This window comes from Nyctibius grandis, chromosome 1, assembly GCF_013368605.1.
Source record: "Nyctibius grandis isolate bNycGra1 chromosome 1, bNycGra1.pri, whole genome shotgun sequence".
Lineage (NCBI taxonomy): Eukaryota > Metazoa > Chordata > Aves > Nyctibiiformes > Nyctibiidae > Nyctibius > Nyctibius grandis.
This window is the reverse complement of record NC_090658.1, coordinates 38,267,834-38,288,435: the sequence shown is the minus strand read 5'-3', so window position 1 is coordinate 38,288,435 and position 20,602 is coordinate 38,267,834.

The window sequence follows — 20,602 nt, the reverse complement described above, 5'->3', positions numbered from 1 at the left end:
CTCTCCAAGGTCGGCTTGTTGACACTAGCTACATGAATCTTGTCACGCAGCTAGGCCCTCACTCCATACTCTCATACTTCTGTCTCATTACATGACCATTCTCCTCCAAAAACCCCTCTACAGCCAGTCACAGGTTACTTTCAGCATTAATATGGTTTTAGCATTCACCTTACCCACAGTGATCATGTTTTGTTTTGTTTTGTTTTTTAACAAATAATTTTAAGTAAGGCATAGTGAACTAACTTACATGCAGGCATATGACAGAAGGGCAACTGCATACTTCCCCTTACTTGTATCAGGACTAGACCCAGAAGCTGTACTTTAAATATCAAGGACGCGAATTTGACAAATAGGTAGTACTAACAGCTCCAGTAGTTTAAAACATATAAGCCAGATCTTCAAAATTTCTAGGAACTGACTAACAGTCATTAATTAGAAATAACATTTTAGAAACTTTTGTTACTGTCTCTTGGATTTTGAACTAAATGTATTTGGCTCGATTTTCTGTCAGTAATTGTGAGAGGTTTGGTTTGGTTTTCTCTTTTTAATTTTAATTAAGAAACACTACCCTAATAAATGTGCCTAGGTTCATGAAATGCCATGAGAATCAGCAACTTTAAACGCAATAAAAAGGGAAGGCTATGTCTGTGTTTATCCTCTGTCACTCAGAGTGAGTCTGCGTTTGTTAAAGATGCAGCACAAATATCTTGCTGCAGAAGGAACGCCAACATCCAAAATAATCCTTTTTCTTTGTACTGAGTGGAATTCGGGATACAGTGTAAGGACTTGAGCACTCTAGTAAAGACAGTTTTGTCTTAGAAAGCAATGTCAGGTCTGCTTGCCTAGAGCTAGACATGCTTACCTAGAGAAATACGTAATTAGCATGTGAACAGTTTTCCCGGCCATTTAGGAGTGGTTTTACTGAGAGGCAAAAGGAGAGAAGATTGAGGGAAGCTGTGTCCCAGTGTTACCATCCACCATCGCTTGTTCATTCCTTGTGGTGCTTAGCCACTCTTAAGTTATTGCCTTAAACATCTTCCAGCTGTCCATTCTGATATCCTGACCCACCGCTGCACCCCTCTGCAGTGAACCCTCTTCACTTACACCTGCTCCACATGTGCCTCTGACCTTCATTAACCTGCAAAGGTACAATAAGGAAAGTGGGAAGTGAAACAACTGGGCAAGAGACATTATTATCATCTCCATAGGCAAGGCATGGGAAATGCCAAGTTCACCCCATACAAACTAAGGAAAAGTTATAATTGTTATTACTGAACAGTAATACTGATCATCCTGAAAACTGTAGCTAGGTTGGGATCCCAATGTGCCAAAGCCCTGTATGCCCAGCTGCACAAATTCATAGCAATCATTGCCCCAGAGACCTTATAATCTAAATCAAACTGGTGTGATGACATACTGGGCTGTCTCAAAAGAGACGGAAACTGAGAGAGATGAGCGAGGCAGCTAGAGGGAGAAAGCTGATACAGGAGACTGACAGCAGGGCCTCTTCTTTTGGTAGGTTCAGGCGCATATAGGGTATTTGTAGTATTAGGGTGAGGAAAGGGTTGCCTTCCGTACAGCACAGAGCAAAAGACTATATATTACAATATATGTGCATTATTCTGAATCTTACCTTTGAAATTGAGACCTTGATCAAGCTTCTTCCACACCTGCTCCTCTTTCCAACGCTTTTGCTCTTACCTATTTAGCTTTTCAAAGGAAAGAAAAAGCTTTTCAAAGAAGCTTTCTTTAACATAGTATGCTAATCTCTTTTGTGCCTTTAACTGCACTGGATAAAAATGAATCACTCTTTATATGCAAAATAAAATAACTAGATTTAAAAAAAAATCTCTGCAATTGAAATGGTATATAAATCATATAACATCTGTTATACTTCAGCTTCAATTTACAACAATATGTGCTGGTTTTAAGGTTTTAATCATCAAGTTTAATAAATGTAATAACCTTAACTACATTTTGAAGATAAATAATCTAGATCAAAGAGAACTACAGGAACAAGAAAATGTACCAGGGAGAAAAACAGAAAAAAAATATGTAATTTTCCTCTTAAATTCGTTTCCTATGTAATTTTTTTTCTGTTATTTACATGTGCTGTCGTCTGATAAACATTATGAGTTTTAATCTTATCCTGACTATTATATACCATGACGCATATTAAGGATTAGCATAACTATTTTTTGTCTCTAAAGTGTTTGTTGTGTGGTATCATTTATGAAAGTGCATCCACCCTGCCCACGTGTATGGATCTGATGCTCACACTTGAGCTTTCTTTCAAACTCTGTGAAGCCATTCAAGAAACAGAGGGCAGATGTGACTGTTCCTAGGTTGTTCTCCTGCTATAGAAGCTGATCAGGTTTCCAGACCCTAGCTATGGTTTTGAACTAGATGCTTACTGGAATGGTGTAAAGAAACAGTTGTCTTATGTTAGGGAGCTGAATATGAGGTGAGTGGACAAGTAGATAAAAAGCTATTTTCCAGCACCTTCAGAAAACACAAAGTTAAAGACCTCATCATGTGCCACATAGATCAGAACTTTCCTCCAAGTTTCTGTAGAAAAAGAATTGAACAAATTTTAACCTACCTCATAAGTCTTAGCCATTCGATTTGCTCTGATTCATTCTTTCATATAAATAGAGAAGGTGGCTTTTGTAGTCTTGCAGAGAATGCACTGAATCCTTGAAGTGTGACACCAATTAGTGGCACAGCTTTTTAGTAAAGAAAAAAGCTGGGTGTAGAAGTCATGGATGTGTCAAATAGTAAAATTGTATGTCAAATGGTAAAATTGTTTGTCAAATGCAAATGGTCAGATGGCTTATAATCATCCGTATTTGCTATTGATCTCAAAAAGTAGACCCAATTTGTGAGAAATGTATTGAATTTTTTGCTTTACTTCTATTCTTTCTCTGATTTTCTTTAAACTAAATGTCATCCGTATAAACTTTTGTTCCCTCCAGGCCTGTCACAATTTTGCTCATTTTTTTGTCAGATGATTTCTAGGGAGGTTTGCAATACTGAACACAAGATGATAAGAGCAATATTTTTATATTGCATTATAAATATCTCCAGCTTGGTACTATCAATGCACAGCTAGACTGTGCTATCTGTACTGAGAGAAATGCAGTTTCTCATGCTCCCTTGTTTGCTCTCTTGTAGCAGCACCAAGAAGGAAGAGCACTGTTTGGGAATTTCCTGTAGCAAAGAGAACATGTCTTCCATAGTCAACTTTTTACCACCCCTTCTCCCTAAGACATCTCTCATATGTGTGGCTGTTTAGTGAGTAGTGTGCATGGCTACGTACTCAACTTGTGCCAAGTGTCTGCATATCATCCTATTTAAGTTACTGCAGATCAGACTCCCAGAAGGAACATGGTGAGAAGCTAATGAAAGATCTTGAATTCCTCTCCTGTCTTCCAATAGGTTTTATTAAAAGAAAGTGCTTTTGGGCCCATTTTTCTGCCATCAAAGTGTTAAATCATACAGGTTTCTTGAACTAAGGTTTAGGACCAGGTGTGAAAGAAAGAAAACTACACTGCTAGAGGATTACAAAAATAAGATGTTTTCTGCCTTCACCCCAAGACAATGCTGTCTTAGCTCTCAATCTCAAAACGTAGTAGCCACATGAAGAATCTCCTGTTTCCTCTCTGGAGAGAGAAGAGTGACAAAGAAGCTGTTATTCTTTGCTGTTTGAGATACTAACCCAAAACAATACTTCCAAAAAGCCATGTACACTTGCGGTCTTTAGAAAATCTCTGCATCAGCAGTCATGAGTATTTGTAATCGATCTCCAAGCTAGCACATAGATCCATGTCCCCTGACACATCTCAGGATTCTTCGCCCAAAACTGGATGAAACCTGGGTACAAGAAACCTCTTTCCTCCCTTTCCAGTTGTTCCTGCCCTTGGGGCAGCTTCTTGCTCAGGCTGAGCAGCATTGATCCTGTCTGTAAGGCATAGAGATATGCATGTGTGGAACAGAATAATTTTCTATCTAATCTTGTTTGAATATCTACTGTATAATATTAATCAATTATAATTTGACAGCTGTATTGGATTGTGTTATACAAATGCCTGTTTAGTTAGAAGAGGAGATCAATAAATAAATTGATGACCTTGTTTTCACTATAGGAAATGTATATTTTTAGATAATTAAATTGCATATGAAATAAATCATGTGAGAAAAAATATATTCAAGACAAGGGTCAAGGAAATAGGCTTTGAGGATTGAGAATTTAAAATGATAAAAAAAGCAGTTAGTTTCTGAAGCTAAAGGACATTGTTGTTGTACTGAGAGTTCATTTATTTCAACTAGATCTGTTAGTTTTTTAAATTGTGCTTGTTGCTTATTTATTTCATGATTTAATTACAGTCCAAATAAACCCTACCCAAATTTCTGTTAGCCACCCCAACCCTTAATTTTAGAAAATGTTTTTTATGGAGCTATTTAGTCATCATTTGTCTTCATTTTTTGTGGGGCTGTAAATTAGCTGTTTTAATGTAATACTAAGTTTCCAGTTGTATTTCTGACTGACTTGTGTTTTGTTATTTTTTGTTATTTTTTGTTAACATATATACTTTCAATTCTCTCCTTAGACACACCTTTCACTGTAAATACTTTCTTCATTTATTGCGTTTAAATTTCCTCCGTTGTACTAAGGGATTGACTAACCTATATTGTTCCTTATATTTTGGATAGTAATTTTACATACAGCCGGAAACTAGTGCTTTTGGGAATTCTTAGCTAAAGAGGAATTAAATCTAAAACCATAAGTCTAAGACATTGAAACGTTAAGTCTAACATTAAGTCTTTACAAAAATGAAATGAGGCCTGATTTTGTTCCTGCCAAAGAAGTGTAATCAAATTCAATTTTTGGGGCCAAAAGTGAAAGTGAAATTGGACTGTGACCAGATTTGGACTGTCCACTTAAAAGACTGGGTTTTGGAATAGCTGCTGGATCAGCAGGTCTGTCCTAGATGACAGGGAGGTCCTGGGAGCCCAGATGAACGGCACAAGGTAAAGGCTGAATATCATGTATGCAGGAAGACTGGACTTGTTTAGGTGAAGTAAAGCATGGTCACAAAAATTATGACATTCTAGTGAGAGACATTGCTCTATCACAGAGGTCAGACAAGGACCTCCAAGCAGGGAACCAGAAGTGGCAAGGAGTGCTCCTTAGCTTGATAAATTGACAGCTGTGTTGGAAAAGGATAAATATGCTATCATTCTGGAGTTTGAAATCATCTCTGATCATACAGATGACTGCCTCTTCGCAGCAACTGAGCCAAAAAACTGTATTCAGTTTGGTGTAGCACTTAGGCTCACGCTTAACACCATTGATAGCTGCAGGATTAAGTGCATGATCTAACCTCAGCTTTACTTCAGAACAGTCTTGTAAAAGAATGTATTGGCACATCCTAAACCAGTAGAAAGGTACAGGATGGCAAAACAGAGCATGGAGTAGGTTATGTACTCATCATATCTTCCATATAGGGCACAGAAAGGGTCTTTCTTTAGTTCCCTGAGGTTCCTCATTTTGAAGATTTGAAGGTAGCTGTTTATCTTCATACCACTCATCTCTGAGGAGATCAGATGAACCTTTCTTGCAGGACCCCAGATGATCCCCAGTCCATGTCTATCCTCTGGTAGGCTATGGGCACAGTGTCTGCAAGCAGGAGGGGGAAGGTGTATGACTAATCCTGCTTTCCCACTGTTGGAAATATTCTCTCTCAGCAGCATGTATAAAAACCAAAAATTAGTCCAATTAAAGTGTACTATACCGATAAACAGGGAACACACAGCAACAGTTGAGTGATTATGTATGGCAAAACAGTGTGGTAACCAACAGACTGCAATACACTCTACTAAATTTAGATTATATGTTGTACACACAGGTAGGTGGTACGTACTGCGATCAGCTACCTTGGACTTGTTTGCTGTCTTATTGGTTAGGTGTTCAAGTCTGAGCTGTTGTAAATTCTTTTACTTCTCAGTGCATATTGTCAAATAAGCTGCCTGGGGAGCTCATAGCTACAGTCCTGTTTAAAGACAGAGTTTTAAATTGTTTCTTTTCTCAGTGTTCATTTATTCATTTCTTCTTTTGCATTGCCTACTGCTTTTGGAGCCTAGTCATGAGCAGAGCAATATACATTTAAATTGTTATTGCTTCAGTGTTGCAAAAGCTGTGTCTATCAGCTGAAGTGAATCACTAAAGCTACCTTATGATTTGAGCCACAACTATTTTTCATGCAATTAAAAAATGTGCATGGCATAGATATATGACTGACCAGATTTATGCTCTCTCATTCATGCTGGGGAAAAAAAAAACCTATCATCATTCATGTATGCATTCAACATTTTGCATGACAGGCTTTTCAAACATTATGAATGTAAAGCAATAATCACTCCAGGGCAAGATTAGGTTTTTTCTAGCATGCTCATAACAACAACAACAAAAAAAACCCCCAGTGATAGATACCTGAATGGTGGAGAGATTTTTAAACAGTTGTGAGAATGTTTTCCAGCAAGATTTTTTTTTATTTCTTTTCAACTACTGCTGAATATTGAATATTATCGTTATCCCCCTATTCTATCTACAAATATTTGGGGCGCATTCAACATATACGTGATTATAAGAAAATATATTACATGTTGCAGTGTTAGTACAACTTGTTATAAAGCTATTCCTTCCACTATTAGATACTCTTTCTTTTGATTTTGCCAAACTCTCACCCTTTGTGCCACTTCAGGCTGGGATTTTTGTACTTTTTGAGAAAAACTTCAGACAAAACTGTTCAGCTGTTTCTGAGAATATCATTACGAGAACAACTTGTTATTTAGCCAATTTTAAGTAAAATTAAGTAAAATTAGATAACCTTTGTGTTCCAGTACATAGTTCTGAAGGCTTTTCATCAAGGGTTTCATATTTTGCAAAGAAACATTCTTTGTTTCCTGTCATTTCAGTGTTCACAGGAAATTATAAGCATTGGAAAGATTTCTGTACTGAAAGATATAGATTTTCATATCTCTATACGCTTATAACATACAGTATAAACTCTAAATTGACTGTAACATCTGCAGCTGATGGGTAAGGAAAAAGGCAGTTCTGACAACCATAGACTGAAATGGGTCAAGTACAAATGCCAACAACCTAGCAATAATCCTGTAATGCAGGAAGGAGAAATAAACTGCCATGAAGGTGGGCAGAGGGGGACGATAACTGGAGCTGCAGAGGATGAGAGGAGTCGTCAATTTTGAGAAGAACCAGAGAACAGACAGAAACAAGAAGTCTGGAAGGTGGAGACTGATGCTGGATCTTGCTTCCACTAGCACAGGTGTAACCACCTGCACCACTGGCTAAGGCAGAAATACTGTAGGAAAAATACCAGCTATGCGTGTAATTACAGAGCATATGAGAATGCATGCACCAAGGCCAGTCAGCCAAATTTAATTCTGCCCTTTCCTATCTTACACATTCCTAACTAGCAGAAGACATCATTTCACTAATATAACTTTAATTCATAATTATAAAATAAATTTGATATGTATATATAGCAACATCTTATTGTCCATTACAGAATAGTAAAGGAGTTTAGCCCTACATGCAATATTGATTATTTTAAAAGAAAATTATCATGCAAATGTTCAGAACCACTGTCTTCTGAAACAACAAAAAAAAACCTTATTAGTTTTATAAATAAAGCTGTGTGAGATACCAAGTTAGATTTAGCAGTAATACAGAGGCAGAAATGTTTTGGCTATAGAGTGGGAAGAAATTTTTTTGTGAAATAAAACAGCTGGACCTACACTAAATGGAGAGTGGAGTATAAAAGATGGATAGTAGCATTATACACACAGAAGGCCTGGTTTTCCAAAGGGACAAAGCTTCTATTTGCCTCTGTTTTAGTAGAAGATCCTAGCAGCACAGCAAGTAGCCTTTCAGGGCTTACAGCTGTACGCTTTAATGCCACACAGTGTTCTTGTGCATGACTCTCTGAAATTCATAGACTATCCACCTGGTAGAAGGAAGCTAAACATTGGTTTGCAGGAGTCCTGAAATTTCTCTAAATTACAAGTGCAGCAAATCAGCACAAATTTGGCAGAGAACACGCTGCAGTGGTTCTATACCAGGCTGTACTGTGTCCCACTGCAGTCAGGACAAATGCTGAAGCCAGGAAGGCCCTTCGCTAACAAGAATTTTCCCAGCATTCAAGTTGAAATGAATCCTCATTGTCTGGCCATGGAACAGACAGTTAGTATAACCTGTATTGGTCAGGGCCATTTTCTGACAACTCTGCATCACTATTTGCTTCGATTTAGGCCATTACATGCAACAGTTTAACTAGATAAATAGAGACTGCAGTATGTTTCTGTGCAATAGATAAAATGGCCTAAATCAGAGGATAGTCTAAGAGACGCAAAAGGCTAGACAACTGATTTATACAGCTCAAACATAATCTCTTGACTTCTTCAGTGTTTTCAGAGAAAAACACTAGGTGTTCAGTTTCACAGTATTAGAGATGATCAATATGCAAAAAGAATGAGTTATTACTTTACATCATATGTAAATATCAATGAATTTTCAAGTGGAACTTATTGGATCAGCTATATTCTGGTATTATTATATTATCATATCTCTTTCTAACACATGCTTTCAGAGACATTTGGCAACTAGTGCTAATATCCAATGTTCTACTTCCTATCATTTTGTACAGCTAGTCCTGACATTTCATAGTTAATGTATCCTTCTATTAGTCCCTTTTTCTAAATCTAATGTCCCAAAAAAAATACAAGACTTCAGTGCAATTAAAATAAATAATGGATGTGGAGCAATATGCCAAGCATAGCATTTATCTCTGGCACAAAACATATGCAACTGTCAGATTCGCAACTCAAATCAATGAAATAAGTGGGGTAGAATTAAGAGTGCTTTTTCACCTCCCAAAAGCCTTAGCTAGCCTACAAATTTATGAGGTCTCATTTCACTTATATAGATCAGAAAGAATTTGCTTGAGCTTCTTTAATGGTTGTTGCAGTAATGCCTACAAGACCTATGCAGGATTGGAGCCCTCTTTTTCTAGGTTGTATTCAAATACGATCTACAAATATTACAATCTTAGTGGGCAAGGTGAAGAGTTAAGAGCAATGGGAGATTTGTAAAGTTGAAAGTCAGTGGTAAAACCAAGAAAATAATGCACTAGGAGGCAGGATAGGGAGGTTATTGGCATTAATAGCTGAAGCATCCAAACAAAACATAATTTGGAATGATCAAATTCCCTGAGGGGTCAGGGAGATATGTTCCTCTAAAAGGCACTTCAGAGAGCTTCAGAGAGACCTTGCAAAGACCTCATTATGTCTGCTTGGCCCTTGGACTTTACTAGTAAACCCATTCTCATGGTTTTTCCTCTGGTCCGTTTTGCTTACCTCTCTGCTTGTTTTCAGCAGATAATAATATACCTCTTACAACTGTATTAAAGGTGTAGATACTACATATACAGCATTGTGCCTCAGTAGAGTTTGTTTTCCCAGAACATTTTTAGATAAACTCAAGTTTGTTTACTCTGGTAGCTTGTCTGGCAACTGAGCTTTTTCTTGAAGACAACATTTGTCTTCTCATTTAAATGTGAAAATTAGGTCTAAAATCACATCTGCACAGGAAGTTTTATTTACTTCCTGAGTAGCGGATGTTATTAATATGGCCTTCACAAACCCTGAAATATGCTGCTGTTCTTTTTCACTTCTGAAAAGATAGGTGGTATGTGACTGGAGTGGTAGATTGAAAGTATGTACTGTCTAACCCACTTATAATGAGCTATCTTTTTTTTTCCTCTGTGGATGGCAGATTTAATATTTTAGTGATGTTTTAAAATAATTGCACTTACTTCAAATATTCTTCTGTTGCCCTGTTTCCTTCTTCACATTTCTTATTATTTTCAGCATTTTTCTCCTTTCCTATCCAGATTATATCACAACTCTACAATCTACTTTCTATAGACTCAATTTAATCACAGGTCAGACAGAAGATTATTCACTTTTCTGCTGTAGCACAATTTGAGCTGTACACTCTAATCAGCCTGGAAACCTTGTGTCAGAGGATGGTTCCTGTCTCTGGTGATTTTATGGGATCTCTTCCTGCAGTCATCCCAATGTAGGTAAAAAGGAGTGCTACCTGGTGTCCTGAAGTCTGCTTGGAGAAGGTCTGTCAGACAGCTTGTGTTTCACAGTTTTTGTAGTTGCTCTTTGTCAGTCACAGGCTCTGATTTTCAAAAGTTAAATCTTTCTAAATTGTTTAGCTTATGTTATACCAGTAGTGCCATCAGGAATTGCACCTGAGCCCACCCCAAGGTCACTGGGCTGAAGAGGCTGCAAGCCTGAGCACAATGCTCAAACAATGGAGGTGCGCAGAAATGTCTGTGAGTTTTCATGGAAGAGAAAAAAAAGTGCCCAGGAAAGTATTGTGGATGATAACTTAGCTCTGTTGTGAACAATTTCTTGGAGATGAGAGAAGTCATTGTGGAATTTGTGCTCTTTTCTTTCTGGAGCTCTAAGGCAATATACAACTTCGATCTACAATAGCCAATAACATACAGAGAAAGAAGGGTAATTTTAAAGACAGATACAGAAGATGTCACTGCATGTAAAAGCTGACTGAAGAACTTATCTCAGCTTTGCTTTTGGCTTTTCAAAGGTTAAGGAAGATGTGTTTCTTTTCTTTTGCAAAAAAATTGCAAGACTTTCTTTATGTTTGATCATAGTAAGATGTCTTTCTTCTATGTAAGAAAATGTGAATATAATGTATTATAAACTGAAATTCTGCTTTTAATATGACTCTATCTACCTAATTTCCTCAAATAATCAAATTCATATGGTATGGGTTATGCTTTTTGTTTTTGAGCTTTTTTTGTACTAGTTTTAAATGAGTTAAACTTGATAATAAATTCTTGTTAAAAAGTCAGGAAAATAAGTTTATCATACATACTGGCAATCACAGTCTTAGTGGTGGTATACCAGACATTTCTGTAATTTTCATCTGTCTTCAGGATCTTGTAAAGCTACACTTTCTAAGGTGTGAGGAGGACGTTTCAATCAGTCAGCTGCTTCAGCAAGACATCACTTTGGGGCAAACAGGTTTATTTACCCCTAGTGTAATACAGGTGCTCAGAAATCACCTCTGATTGACCTTGACTTTAATCAGATCAAATAAAAACTTTCTTGTTTTACACTAACTGATGTAATTCAGAATAAAAAGGTGCTGAAGCCAATGTGCCGATTGCCAAAGCTAAAAAAAGCAGAAACACCATAAACTATATATTTTAATGTGGTTTACCCAGCTAGATCAACAAGCTTGGGTAAAACATTCTGTGAGAAGCCAGTGTTTCACAGTGTACCTTGTGATATGCGCCAGGTTCGGGCAAACAGGTTGATTTACTACAGCTTTGATTTCACCTAGGAATGTGGATTGCTTTTAAGAAAATAATTTCAAAATCACCTTTAAGGGCCCAGTGTCACTGAGGTGAGTGAAATACTGTCAGTGCTAGAAGTATGAGTGGTAACAGACAGCTTCAAAGGTCACTTTTTGTGGAATCCTCTGAGAGAAAAGAGTTTTGGTTAGACAATTACCAAAACATCCTGCTTAATTGTTGTTCCTTATAGAACACTGACTATACTTCTAAAATGCTTTTTAAACAAAAAAAGTTAAAATTGGGCACCTATACCTATGTCATCTTACACATTTAGCGCATGCAACCAGTTAACTACTGAGCAGTTTGAATAGTTTTACATATTGAAAGCCTTAACTTCAATTAACTCTTATTTTTTAGCTAAAACTTGAATTACAACCTAAACATAAAATAAGCATAATCTCGTAATTTAAAGAAAAAAACAAAACCAAGATGCATTTCCCTCATAACAGCATCCCACTGTGGCCCTGACATGCAGTATAAAAGCTCTTGCACATTATTAAGAAATACTTGTCATAAAGTGTTCAACAAATACTTTGTTCTAACTGCTCGTTTTAGGGGGCAAGGTTGTCCAGGTTAGAGAAATCACTAAAGCTTGATGAAGTAATTATGAAAGCATTTTTCCACAGATGAAGCACCTCAAAAGTCCATAAGATTCTAGATTTCACATAATCCGGTATAGCACTAATGATCATACTACAAACTTGGTCTGCAAAACTAATAAAGTGAAGGAGGTAGTCAATCCTTGCATACTGATTAACTAGCAACTCCTCAAAAACTGTTTCACAATTCCTTGGTAGTAGAATGGAAAACCAAGGCATAATTAAATGTGAGATGTTTAGATGATGAAACACTGAATTCAGCAAGAAGCTAGAGAAGCTCCTGACTCCATCTCCCAGGCAATTACCTGTGCTGCAGCAAAGGATCTGCAAGAGCTTCCTCCACCAGGATGGACGTAGTTCATGTTGCTGAACCATTAAAAGTGTGTTCAGCTGGGACAAGCCCACAGGAAAGGCATGTAGAAAGCTGGAAATACTGAAGGAAGATGTTTACCTGCCACTGCACGTACACTGTGAACAATGAACCTCTAAAGGATTTTGCCTTCTGAGAAAATGTACAGGAAAATAACTTTGTTAGACTAAATTCATACAGTCTATATCAGCATAGCTCTCTCAAGTCTACAGGTATTTATGAGGTTATATAAATAATCTGCTCATTTAAAAGGACAGTGGTCTCTCTACACCTTTCAATTGCTTCCTGTAAGATAGCACCATCACCTAGTCTTACCCACACTGAAAGTCAGCTCTCTGGCCTTCTATATCACTGTATAGCATTAAAAAAAAAAAAATCCACAGACCACTAGGCCTAGATATTAACCTGCTTACTATGGGAAGCTAATATATCCTGGAAATTGATTTCCACAAAATCAGTGGGAGAACATAAGAACAGAGTTAGAAAACACATGAGAAGTATGTTACTTTAGAGATTAATTTTACAGAGATTGAGAAAAGACAAAAAACATCAGAAGGAAGAAAGAAGACTGGCAGAAAAGTAGGCAAAGCAGTAGACACTGTGAGAAGAGCATTACACAATGCTGGTGGGAAGCCAACAAGCATCACTGAGGAGGGTTAGTGAGCACAGTAGTGTATGAGATATCAGAATGATAGAGATGAGATAGAATGATGAGATGATAGAATGATGAGATGATAGAATGATGAGATGTTCAGAAGTAGGTTTTCATTTTGGCCATTCCACTGGAAGTGGAATACAGCTTCTGAGAGAGCCTCGGCTGAGGTTTCTGAGGCATGCAGGTGTGAGAACTGAGTCTGCATTTATGGGATGTAAGCTCTGCCAATATTCCAGTATATGTTTTCAGTTTGAAATATTCAATATATTTTTCGAATACCTTATTTTCGGGAGATCTGCTTTGAAACAGAAGTAAAACAGAAGAACTAAATTAAAATCATAACTCTCCATTGTTTTGGGAATGAAGGGTTATTTTCTGCCAAGTGCTTCTGAAAACAAACCTTGATGTTTGTTTTTTGTTCCCAAAACAAAGTGAGTTGTTACAATGCATTATGTAGAGCCGCAAGTCATCTCCACAACCCAAATTATTTATAAGTATTTGTATTTTCTCTTTCAAATGCAAAGTCCTTGACTGGAAGACAATGATCTATTACATAAATATTTTGGTGGATAGTATGAAGAGTGGTAAATATATGGAAACCATTGTGACAAGAATAACATATAATAAATCCATTTTAAATGAATATAGATGAACAGCACGTATTCTCTTGTACTGTGGAAAATTTGTGCAGCCAGCTCAGAAAACTGCTCATAACTCAAAAATATTTTTTTTTTTTTTGTTTAAGAATTTATGACTGCCTGCATGCCATCCATTCTCAAGGCTCTTGACCTTAGGAGACCAGATACAGTCACTCTAAACATCTAGCACAATTATTATTTGAGGAAAAGAAAGAGAGGGAAAAAGCAAGGCAAGAGAAGTGATGTGCTGTCATTGAGATTCATCAGTGAACTCATTGTTTCCTGCCATTGTCTTGTCTGCTAACAAAGAGCTTCTGCACATTACCCATAGCCTGTTGTGGCTCTGGAGAGTGACAGCGGCCATATGATAAGCAATGCTACGACTAATTTATTCAAAGTCACCCATTGAGGAAAGACCTACTGTGGCAACCAAACAACCAGCCACTGTGGTTTATTTTACTAGAGAATTAATGTTTTTGTGGTGGAAGGAAGGACGAAAAGTTCTTAGGAGCTGACATATGTCCATGGGGCTACCCCAGGCAGGGATCCGATCTGGGGGTTGAGGGTGGCCACAACATGCACCATAGAAACTTCCTCACAGATGGCTACCATCCTGCAGCAGAATGGCTGGGTCTTCCGGGTGACAGGTCCCATCAACAGCCCAGTCATCCTCAGAGGAAGGCAAGGTGGTACCTCAGGTCCTATGTCAAAATGAAAAGCCCTGGTCATCAGTTGAAGAACAGGTCTGGCCACAGGCATACCCATGACCCAGCTCAAACCCCACCAGGCCTTTCAGGCAAGGGGCAGAGGGTTTCTCGGTGGGGCACCCTGGTGGCACTGGTCAGGGTAGTCAGGACCCACAGGTGTGCACAGAGCTTGGCACATCTGCCTTGGGATGTCACCCACTGTGGGGTTTAGATGGTTTGTACAAGGAGGCTACTATAAACTGCTTTGGCCCTGAAAGGTTGACTTTAAAAAACAGTCTCCTTCAGATCACCAGTATGGACAACCTGTCTTAAACCTGGACTTCAGGTCTGATGTGTGGAGAAATTACAAACTGTAAGCAGCCATCCAAACGCATCTGGCATCCAGCAGAGAGGCCAGTTCCATTCTTCAGGTACAAATAAATATGTATGCTGGAGCTAATAAGCATGGAGAGTAGTGGAGCTCTGGATCTGTCCTCTGAAAGAACACATGAATAAATTTATGGCACTTCAGACAGGTGGATATTATCCATCCCTCATTTCTGTGAGCTTATTTTACTGCTTATGTTTAGTCCAGTGAATGTCCATACGCAGGCTTTTATGATAATTTCCACACATTTGGTCTGAAATTGACCATTCAGCCTGCTATATATCAAGCCAAACTCTTGTTCATCGTCTCTGCCCTTATTCTTTCTCAAAGTCGTCACTTATATTCATAAATGAGGAAGACTGCTTATGCAGAGCTCTCCTTTGTGCTGTCCTGGAGTCTTTAAGAGCTGTTTCTCAGAACAAGCTGCAAGTCATGTTGCAAATGCTCATAATGAAGAGCCAGCACTTCCTGCCTCCTATTACCCCTGCTCTTATCCCTGAGACCTTTACTTCCATTAACAACATGATGCCTTTGAGAATCGAGTGCATTCTCATCAAGTTCATTCCCAACTGAAGCCCTTGCAAGCTGCATATAAGTACTACTGACAAGACATTCTGTCACCCCCCAGTTTTAGGCTGCCCTCCATGATGATGATATATTCCTTTAAGATCACCATAATGGTGTAACCTGGAGTCCTCAGCTGTTCTGGTAATGGGCCAAGCTTTAAAAGCTGTTAGCAGCTTGTATGCTCTGGCCTCTGCAGTTCCGCTAATAAAAGAGTATATGTGTCTCTGAGTTTAATATCGCCTCAACTGTACATCTGGCAGTGATGGAATTAAACCAGTGCTAATAAAAGCAAGACAAATGGATAAATAAAAAGGTACTTAACCACAGTCATATACATAGGACACATAGAAAAAGAGAATTATGACTTCCATCTTGATCTAAATACAATTCATAACAGTGAACTGAATGCTGCTTGATGAGGTCTGCGCAGATGTGCATTAGCAATGTCACACTGGAAAAAATGGCTCACACCTGCCCACTGGGAAGGGACAGGTGAGCTGCACAGGCTATTGTCAGGTCTCACTTCTTGAGCTACAGACACACATATGTAGGGACATCCCTCCACACCCCACTACATAGCTACCCCACCCATGACTTGCCATTACAGTCAGTTAGGTGGGAAATGTGTACAAAAGGCAATACAAAAACAAATAAGCGGTCATTCTGATTCAGCTCCTGTTATTTTTCTTCACAGTCTTGAATAATCATCTGTTCTTTAGTGGTCCTTCTGAAAGCAAGCAAAGAGTTTTAAAATCAAAATGTGATATGGAGAAAAATTCCAGTCCTGAGCATTTGAGCCATTTGGTAAAATACATTAGTAGCTTTTTTTTTCTTCTAATTTTTAAGCCTACAACTTTATATTTCTGATTAAGTCTTACTAAAACTAAGAATGCTATGCTTATTTTCTCTTCTAATCCTCCACCACAAATAGTTAAATACAATTTGGATTGCAAATATAGGTTTTAGGAAGGGGTGTATATTAACACCTAGCAACCAGGAAACTTGCAGTGAGAATGACTCCAAAAAAGGCGAACAAAAGTGTAAACAGTACACTGCAAATCTACTTCTGACTGTTTTAACTTCACTCTTGATGACAAACACCCTGTTAACCCACAAATCCTTCATGGCTGTGATGTTGTTCTCCTTTAAAACAACTGCAGCCACCAAATGAACAACTGATTTATTGCAGTTGTTCTGAGATTCAGAATTCAAATACTTTGGTAACCAAAAATTTATATCTATTTTTTAGTATTTTTGTGTACCAAAGGTAGCTTAATATTACTTTTGCAAATACAGCAGTAATTGTTTCAGAGTATAGACGAAATTACCTATAATATCCCTGAGAACCTGGCCTCTGTCAAAGTTATGGTGAAACTAATTTACGATAGTTTATCTTCCCATCAATTCAAAAGAAAATATAATTCTTTTTTAGTGTTGGGAGTTCTTAAGAACAAGTCCCAGAGAAGAGTCAAACACTTCAAAGGTAAGACATGCCTCATACTTCTCATAGCATCTTTTGTCTTTGAATTACAATAAGACCCTATTTTTATTAGTTTTTAAAATACCTTTTAAATCTGCTTACGGCTAGGCAGATGCTGTTGCCCCAGGTGCTAAATTGCAACTAGATTTAAAGGCTATTTGTTTTCAAACATCCTGTTTCTCTCTTTTGAGAGCTGCTTCATCAGCAGCTGTAGGTACTTCAAAGAAAGACAACCATTTGAGAAATGGGCTGCAGCTGAAATCAGGAATACTTCTTTTAGTTTACATGCTGGACAAAGCATGATTTGGGGTTACAAGCACTTCGAATATCTTTCTAGTGAAAGTTAATTAATTATTGCTTGAAAACAAACAACCTACCTAGCTCTGATGAGTTCCTGTTTTATGTATTTCAAGCTCCTGTAAAGTATTTTAGTATGTAACTACGATTAGTCAAGTACTCTGTTTTATCCTTGACCGATGGCTTTCCCTTTATCTTGTGCAAACACTGGCCTGAATCTCTTATTTGCTCTCATAGAAGTCATTAGTGTCTGCCATAAAGGTTCAGGCTCATGCAGACTTCTTGCTGACAAATGAAATTATTCTTGTTTCCAATGTACTAGTTTCCTATTTCTTACAGCATATTTCAATATAGAAATGAAAGTAAGGGCTGTGTTTTGCCTTGTTTCTTTCCTAGGTCTTAATTTGTTCTCTGGTAAGATGGTTCATGTTTCTACTTACAGGAGAGGTGGAGGTGTGGTGATATGCGTTTACTTTTAAAATGTGTTTCAGTTGTTAAGGAAAGTAGATTGCTCCTGTTCAGCTTGTGGAAAAGAAAATTTCAAATTAATTATGTTAATACATTAGAAAAGAGAGTAAAGTGGTGTTGAACAAATAAGAAAGCTTTTTTTTCCTCTTTTCTGTAATGGCTGTGACAGGTGGGACAGTGGTGAAATATGGTATACGATTAGATTTCTTTTCATTTTCAAATAAGTTTTAGCTGTAAATGCAAGCTATTCTGAAAGTAAAGCATAATATAAATGAATGCAAATTTTCCAAGGAATAGCTTTAAAAAGTCAATTTTTATAATTAAGATATTTAAATCCATTACTATTTTTGGTCCCTACCATAGTATTATCATCCATTAAAAATGCTTTCTGCTTTGAAGTGAGATGTTGTGACATGACTTACTGTCATCTGTGAGCGGGTAAAGTAGGTATACAAGCCATTTCAATAGTTATTAAATATGTTGGAAGCGTTTAATTGCAGTGCCATTAAATTATCATTCCGATGCATTTGGAAAGCCTAATTTGAGTGTTACTAGTGAGCAACACTGCAAGTGAAAAACAATTGAGAGTGACAAATGAATAAAGTGATGTTTGTAACTGGAACAATTATTATAATATTGACTATTTATCAAAATCAGAGGTTTTATTCCCCATCTGTGTTTTTGAAAGGACAAGAAAAGAAAGAAGGTACAAGGCAATGTTTTGTTTGCAGATGTAATCTAAATACAAATGAAGACAGTGGGAGGCTTAAAGTTGAAATGACCACTGTGTAAAACCTGTATGTTAGCTTTAACATGCAAACCTCAAGGCTGTCATGGTCTAGGTCTGCAGGCAAAAAAAAGACTGGTGTAGCAACACTGTTGAAACTCCTGTCTTTTAGATACTTGCTCCTTGGAGTTATGCTGAAATAATGGCCAGCTGCTTGGGCTCACTGCACAGTGTATGAAAAAAATTAAAAAGAGCTGCTGAAATTTCAAGCCCCTAATGAGAGAACTAGCTACAGTTAATCAATAGGGCAATACTGAGAATAAAGTGTTATGAATCCCACACTTCTCCAGGGAGCCAGTGATTTATTCAGTTTTATCAGTTTCCTTCAGGATGCACAATCTACAGGGTTTTACTGGAAGCTGGTATTTTTGTCTTTTGTGTTACTCTCAGCCTAGTGGTGTTAAGGCTGTGACACATGGCTCCTTTGTAGATTACTGCTCCATCTAGGCTTCATTTGGACTGTGGTTTGGGTTGCAGTTGTACACCTCCCTACTTTGCCCATCTGCCATCAGGTAACTGAGAGTGCATTCATTCTGGCCAGGATGGGACAGGGTTACCATTGTCTTCAGCCAGGGCTGCAGTCCCAAGCCTAACAACTCAATCATCTCAAGCCTTTACTGTCCTTGAAATTATTTCCATGATGATGGAGTAGAAACAGTACTAGTGGGTGTCTCTCAGAGGATGTCCAAGCCAATCTCCAACTTCTGTGGTATTTCAGAATCTTGTATGCCATTTTTTGTAATATTTATCTAGTTTGTGCTTTCTTAGACACAAAAGAAAGAAGAAAGAGATGCTTCTTTAGATAAGTCTGATCTTCCTGGAGCTTAAAATATATTTTCTGAGTTAGATATATTCTGTCCAGCCCATTCTAATGCTTGAAACTCAGTTAGGCAATCATAAAAATCTGAACTTTGAAGGCTGAATAACTGCATTGGATTCTTTGCCCAGTTAGTCCAAATGAGTATGAACAAGGGTCTGTTCCAGCCGAGTGGTATTCCTCCTGTTGATAAGGAATCTCATAGATGAGTTTAACTTGAGCTGCTTTGCAGTTGACATTCACCTGGGTTACTAGGGAAAAGATTTCAAAGACTATGATGTGTTCATCCATAATAAAATCTACATGGAGAAGGAGGAGGACTCGGGAAGCTTGCGGAGCTCCTCCCAGAGCTTACAGGGAATGGCCTTGCAACTCAGTTAATCCTTGAGAGACTTGCAATGAAAAGAAGTCAAAACCTCTGGGTGTTGCCTCTCCACTATGCTGGGCAGCACAGATCCCTTGGAAGCTAGTCTGACATTTATTCCCCTTGCTCCTATGATATATGCTCTTATAAAGGGCATAGAGCACAGAATGCGTGTTCATGCTGTCTCAGGTAGGATTAACCACAAAATTTATAGTCCTTATTTATAGGTGGACGTTTTTCTTATTTACATTTTATTCTTTGTCCATGGCAGTGGCATTTAGTGACTGAATTTGACACAGAAAAATAATTTAGGCAGACAGAGTTTACTCTCATTTCTGGCGTGTATCTTATTTTGGAGAAACCCAAAGGGGGAAAGAGAAGGAATGGCTGTAAAGATGATATTTTAGAGGAATGAACATGCTTGCGTATTTCCAAACCCAAGATTTTGTCTCATCTTGCCATCTCTGATATTGCCTTCAGTCTCAGAAATTAAAAATACATTAAAGCATAACTATTTTAACTATTGATAAACTGATGCCAAAGCTCCTTCAGAAATCTAAACGATTACTTTTCATATCATGATATATGATGTTGCACTGTTTTCAAGATCCTTTGTGTATTTAAAGAGGAATTATTTCAAAATATCACTTCACCTTTTTTAAGCCTAGCATGTGATTTTCATCTAGATATTAAAAGATTCTCAGAGTTTTCCAACAGGCTAGCATTGCCAAAAGATACTTCTCCTGTCTTTCCCCTCAGTATTGACACAGCTGTGTTAATGAAGCTACTGGAGTTGCCATGTAATTAAACACTAGATATATATCTGGGACTTTTCCAGTTTCTCCAGTTGTGCTACATAAGATGCTGCTCTGTCTGAATTTAGAAGACAGTAACTAGTAGAAGAGATAGTCCCTTTTCCTTTTTTTTTCTTTTCAACTGGATGTGACATTTTTGGATACTTAACTTTGTCTTCTCTAATTGTGCTAAACATAACAAAACAATGGGGCAG